The following is a 6,355-nucleotide window of genomic DNA, read 5'->3' as shown; positions in this document are numbered from 1 at the left end:
CATTGCAGCACTATTTACAATAGCCAGGACATGGAAGCAACCTAAATGTCCATCAACAGAGGAATGGATAAAGAAGATGTGGTATATATATACAATGGAATATTACTCAGCCATAAGAAAGAACAAAATAATGCCATTTGCAGCAACATGGACGGGTCTAGAGATTGTCATACTGAGTGAAGTAAGTCAGACACAGAAAGACAAATATCATATGATATTGCTTATATGTGGAATCTAAAATAAGGGTACAAATGAACTTATTTACAAAACAGAAGTAGAGTCACAGATGTAGAAAACAAACTTATGGTTACCAGGGGATAAGGGGGACAGGAAGGGATAAATTGGGAGATTGGGATTGACATATAAACAGTACTCTACATAAAATAGATAACTAATAAGAACCTGCTGTATAGCACAAGGAACTCTACTCAATACTCTGTAATGGTCTATATGGGAAAAGAATCTAAAAAAAAAAAAAGAGTGGATACATGTAGATGTATAACTGATTCACTTTGCTGTACACCTGAAACTAATACAACATTGTAAATCAACTATACTCCAATAAAAAAAAATTTTTTTAATGTGTTCTTACCAAAAAAAAACCAAAAACACAAAACAAAAAATCAAATCTCATGTCTTATGACTCATTTTCCCTATTCAGCTTTGGCCACACGGGCCTCTTTGCTGTTCCTTGAACACACCATTTATGTTCTACCTGCAGGGCCTTTGCGTTTACTATTCTAAGATGCTCTTCCCCCAAACTCCTCTATGGACTGTTTCCTGACCTCCTTCAGGGTTATACTCAAAAGTCGCCTTCCTTGACCACTATTTAATTAAATTAAATTAATTAATTAACTTATTTATTTGCTGCACCACGCCGCTTGCGGGATATTAGTTCCCCTGCAGTGGAAGCACAGAGTCCCATCCTCTGGACTGCCAGGGAATTCCCTTGACCACTTTATTTCAAACTGTAACCCTTCCCCAGAATTCCCTAACCCCCTTCCCTGCTTTATTTCTCTCTATAGCTTTTATCATAGAGTATGTAAAATTTAATATACCTTCGCTTTACTTATTTATTGTGTTTATTGTTTCTCTCCCTATACTAGAATGTAAGCTTCATAAACTAAGAGTGGTTTTTTGGTCTGTATTGTTCACTGCTGTATCCTTTGAGCATAGTAAATGCCCAATAAATATGTGTTGAGAGAATCAGTATAACTAACGAAGTGTAATATCCAGAATATGTAAAGTACTACTACACCTCAAAGGAAACATAAAACCAACTGAAAAACTAGCCAAGGATATGAATAATGACTTCAAAGAAGAAATACATAATCAATAAACCTAAGAAAAGGGACTCAACCTCCCTAGTAATCAGTGAATTAAGCTGAATGAGCTCTCCTTTCATAACATCAGATTTGCAAAAAGTTTTAAAATCTAACAATACCAAGCCTTGGTAAGGACTAGAGCATCAGGAACTCTCATGCACTGCTGGAACAACTTTGGATATTTGAAATATCTAGTAAATACTAGATATACACATGCCCTTCACCCAGCAATTCCAGTCCTGGATATAAACCCAAGAAATAAGTGCTAACATATATTTTTACAAGAGACATGTAACAGAATGTTCATGTTAGCATTATTAATAATAGCCCCAAATGAGAAATTTAAATGCCCATTAATAGTTGAATAAATACATAAATTTGTTACGTGCACACAGTGGAATATTGTACAACAATGAAAGTGAGTGAACTATAGCCAAACAACAATATGAAAACTACCTGAAACAACCAAAAAGCCAAAGTGTGACATCCTGGACAACGTAGTTCCCTGTGATACAGCACGGAGCAGGGAAAGGATGGGAGATGGTTCTGAGAGCAAACAGGAAACTGACAGGCACACATGGGAAGTTGGGTTTGAGTGCAGCTCCTCTTCCTGGTGAGACAGATGGGTGTGTGGTCCAGTCAGCCCATTTCCAGACAATCCAGAATAAGTTCCTGGAGTTATTTTTCATTTGTCCACTTTGTCATTCTACAATATATTTCCCTGTCCACTCTTTACCTCCTCTATTCACCCACTTCAACGGTCACTCCTTCATTTATCAGATAGTACATTGGGTGCTACAGAGACTAGAAGGAAGTATAAGATGCGAACTCTGTCCTCTGGGAGTTTAGAATCTAGGTTTTATTTTGTGGGGGGCGGCGACAGAGCAGCTTGTGGGATCCTAGTTCCCTGAGCAGGTATAGATCTCAGGCCCTCCGAAGTGAGAGCGCAGAGTTCTAACCACTGGACCGCCAGGGAATTCCCCCTAGAATCTAGTTTTAAAGGTAATACTGATGCTGAAGTGCCACATTCATTTGCTCATTAAAAAAATGTTATCATAAGGTAGTATACTAAGTATCCTGGGAACTTAGGCCAGAAAGAGATTGCTTCTGACTGAGGTAGACAGGGAGATTTCGAGGAGAGAGTCGAATTTCAGATATATTTTAGAAAATGGCTAAGGTTCCTGTGGGCACACATGGGGAAAAGCTCATGAATAATAATAACTCATGATGGTAAAGAACATAAGGGAGGTCCAGAAAAGGGCATCCAACAGGGGTGGATTGAAAGACAGCACAAATGTAGGGAAGAATAGGGAGAGAAGGGTAAAAAGGAAGGTTGAAACTGTATATCGAAGAATTTGAAAGGGATGCTAAGGAGTTTTAACTTCAATAACAGGTTTTGACATGGGAATAATTTGGTCAAAAATGTTATGGAGAAATAAACTGGCAGTAATAATGCAGATTAGCTTGGAAAAGCCTGTCTGAAAGCAAATATGTTTATTAAGAAAAAGAGATTATGTTAATTACTTCATGGGAATTCCCTGGTGGTCCATTGGTTAAGAATCCTCCTGCCAATGAAGGGGACATGGGTTTGACCCCTGGTACGGGAAGATCCCACATGCTGCAGAGCAACTAAGCCTGTGCGCCACAACTACTGAGCCAGTGATCTAGAGCCCGCGAACCGCAACAACTGAGCCCACGTGCCACAACTACTGAAGCCCATGCACCTAGAGCCCCTGCTCCACAACAAGAGAAGTCACTGCAGTGAGAAGCCTGAGCACCTCAACGAAGAGTAGCCCCCGCTCGCAGCAACTAGAGAAAGCCCGCGTGCAGCAACGAAGACCCAACGCAGCCAAAAATAAATAAATAAAATTTAAAAAAACAAGGTAATTTTTATTATAGTTATTATTATATAAAAGTAAGTGTAATTAAAATACACTGTGTCTCAGCAGTGAACAATATTTACATGAACATAACAATGTAAACATGAACATTGAAATAATCAAAACTCCTATATTGGGAGGATGGAAGTACAGAGAAAGATGACTTCTCTTTTATGCTGGTTGAGTTTAAGTTATACCTGATGGGCCTCCAGGTGGAAATGTCAAAAAGCTATAGGATGTCAAGCTAGAGGTACACATTTTTTTAGCAATCTGCTTGAGCTGTAAATGTGGGTAAGATTACTAAAGTGGACAGTGTAGAGACAAAGTTGAAGACAAAGAGCAGACCTATGACCCTCTTTACAGTCCAATGAAAGCATTCAATAAAGATGTAAATAAGCAGTTAGAGGGAGAGGTACTTGAAATAAGAAACTTTATGGAAGAAAGGGGAAAAGACATTCTTGAAAAAGGTGTAATAATATAAAATATTTCAGAAAGCTCAAGGAAGATGAACAAAGTCTCTTGGTTTTGTTTTTTATTCTTTATTTTTATTATTATTATTTTTTGCGGTACGCGGGCCTCTCACTGTCGTGGCCTCTCCCGTTGCGGAGCACAGGCTCCGGACGCGCAGGCTCAGTGGCCATGGCTCACGGGCCCAGCCGCTCCGCGGCATGTGGGATCTTCCCGGACTGGGGCACGAACCTGCGTCCCCTGCATCGGCAGGCGGACTCTCAACCACTGCGCCACCAGGGAAGCCCAGCCCTATTCTTTATTTTTAAATATGGGTGAAAAGATATATTTAGAATTAGCCATCTGGACTTTGTTTAGATGATTTGTTTAGTTTAGATGATCCCAATTTTGTTGGCAACATTCAAGGCACCATAGTCAGGAGCCAGTGGAACATATGCCTTCTTCTTTCCTTTAGGCCTGATGAGAGTGTTGACCTTGGCCACATCAGTGTCACAGAGCTTCTTCACAGCCTGTTTGATCTGGTGCTTGTTGACCTTGACATCCACAATGAACACAAGTGTGTGTTATCTTCTATCTTCTTTATGGCTGACTCAGTGGTCAGGGTGACCTTGATGATGGCGTAATGGTCAAGCTTGTTTCTCCTGGGTGTGCTCATCTGAGGGTATTTGGGCTGCTTTTTGAGCTGCAGTGTCTTAGGCTGTTGGAAGTTGGATGACATTCCTTTCTTCTCTTTTATTGTGGCTGTGGATGTCTTTCATCACTGCCTTCCTCGCCTTCAAAGCCTTTGGCTTTAGGAGGGTAAAGAGCAGGGACTTCCGTCTTTGCTTTCGGCACCATCTTCCTGAAAAGCCAAAGGCTCTTGGTTTTCGTGGTAAGGAAGTCACTAGTGACCTTCTACAGAAGAGTTTCGTTCGGTGGCGGGGGGAAGAAGAATTAGGGAATAGGGTAAAAGGCAGCAATATGAGAGTCTTAAAAACTTCTTGGCATTACATGGGGCCAAAGTATCACTCCAGGCATTGGTTATTTACTGATTGGAAAAAAAGCGTATCATAACTTAACAGTGGGAAGATCTGGCTGTTGCCTCCTTAAATCAGTAATTAACGTTAGCATCACTAAAAGTGAGACAGTTAGAAGAGATGTGCATAAAATATGATGCAATATAAAGCACACAGCACTAACTATGAATATTTCCAACAAAAATATTTAACTTGAAATCAGCCTTTATATCTCATCTCCATTTTACAGAAAATACAGGGGTAGATGAACCTCTAATGACACCAAACAATCAGACAAATCCAGAAAGTGGGACATTAAATAGGGACAATGGGCCCAGTCTCTTCAACAACTCAATGACATAAAAAGAGGGTGGGAAGCACTGTTGAAATCAAAAGAGAATTAAGCCATCCTAAGCAATGCATTGTCTTTAATTGAATTGTAGTTGAAAAAGACAGCTGCAAAACACATTTTTTGAGATCACTGGGAAAATTTAAATATGATGTGTTATATAAAATGAAGGCTTTATTATTAGTTTTGCTAATTGTGATGATGATTTTTTTTTCTGTATGCTAAACCTAACCCGTACTGTAACCCTCGCCCTAACACTATCCCGTACCCTAAACCATACCCTACTCCTAACCCATACCCTAACCCTAACCCATTACCATACCCTAACCTATGATGATATTTTTAAGAGATGCATTCTAAAGTTTTTAGGGGTAAAATGTCAAGATGTCTATCATTTGATTTAATATTTCAGGAGAGGAAAGATGAAGCAAATATGGTCAATTGTTAAATCTGGGTGCAAGAATATAGGTATCTATTATGGTATTCTACTTTTCTGTATGCTTGAAAATTAAAATAAACTTAGTGGTAAAAAGAAGGTGATGAAGTAGTAGCTTGAGGCAATAACTGAGTCCAGGTTGCTTTTACTGTGGACATGTTTGCAAGCTAAAGGGAAGGAGGAAATACAGAGAGAGAGAGAGGAACAGATGGAGCAAAGCCAAAGAAGAAATGGGATAGGATGGAATATAAGGACACGTGAAGAGTTTAGACCCAGAAAGGAAGATCAACACCTATTCCTCGGAGACAAGAGGGAGAAAAAAATAATGAGTGAAGAGATGAGAACTTTCTCAAGCGGAGATAGCCAAAGTGGGGAATGGCCTTCCACTGGAGGAAAGCTAAAGGCAGACTAAGAATAGTGAAGGTAGATTTGGGAACTTGAGGAGAATGAGAAAGTTCTGGAAATGCTGCTGGGTAACTTCTGTAGGGATGCACTTCTGAAGAGAGGTGTTACCCAGATGATGTTAGATAGCATCTATTTATAGTACACCCAGTCTGCATGATTTTATAATTTCCTTCAGGCATGCTCATCAACCTGGAAATGGAAGAAAAACCAGAGAATGCTAGATCTTTCCTGAAGTGGAAGAAGGGAAGGTGACAATCCCACAAATCAAATAGTTGAGTGTAGGTGTTCTTAGGTTTTTAATAAGCCTGTACATAACTAGCCGCTCATAGGAAACACCCTGTGTGGGGCTTTGAGTCCCCACAGAGACAGGAAGGATATTAATAGACTAGCACAAGAAGGGATGAAGAGGCTAGGAAGTCATGTCTGCTGTGAGTGAAGTTGTGGGACAAGTAGAGGGAATGACAAGTAGTAGTCATGACAGAGAGCAGAGAGGGTGA

General features: G+C 39.9%; 1 pseudogene across 1 annotated transcript; it reads right to left on the bottom strand.

The window, feature by feature from the left end:
• Positions 1–4,044: 4,044 nt before the first annotated feature.
• On the bottom strand, positions 4,045–4,510 carry LOC309968825 (large ribosomal subunit protein uL23-like; annotated as a pseudogene). Its single transcript has one exon. The product of its transcript is annotated as a large ribosomal subunit protein uL23-like (transcript).
• Between the last annotated feature and the right edge of the window lie 1,845 nt (positions 4,511–6,355).

The sequence above is a fragment of the Leucopleurus acutus genome (genome assembly GCF_964270905.1).
Source record: "Leucopleurus acutus genome assembly, chromosome: 11".
Taxonomy (NCBI): domain Eukaryota; kingdom Metazoa; phylum Chordata; class Mammalia; order Artiodactyla; family Delphinidae; genus Leucopleurus; species Leucopleurus acutus.
Note: the sequence above shows the minus strand (reverse complement) of the source record. Positions and strands in the feature narration are given on the sequence as shown.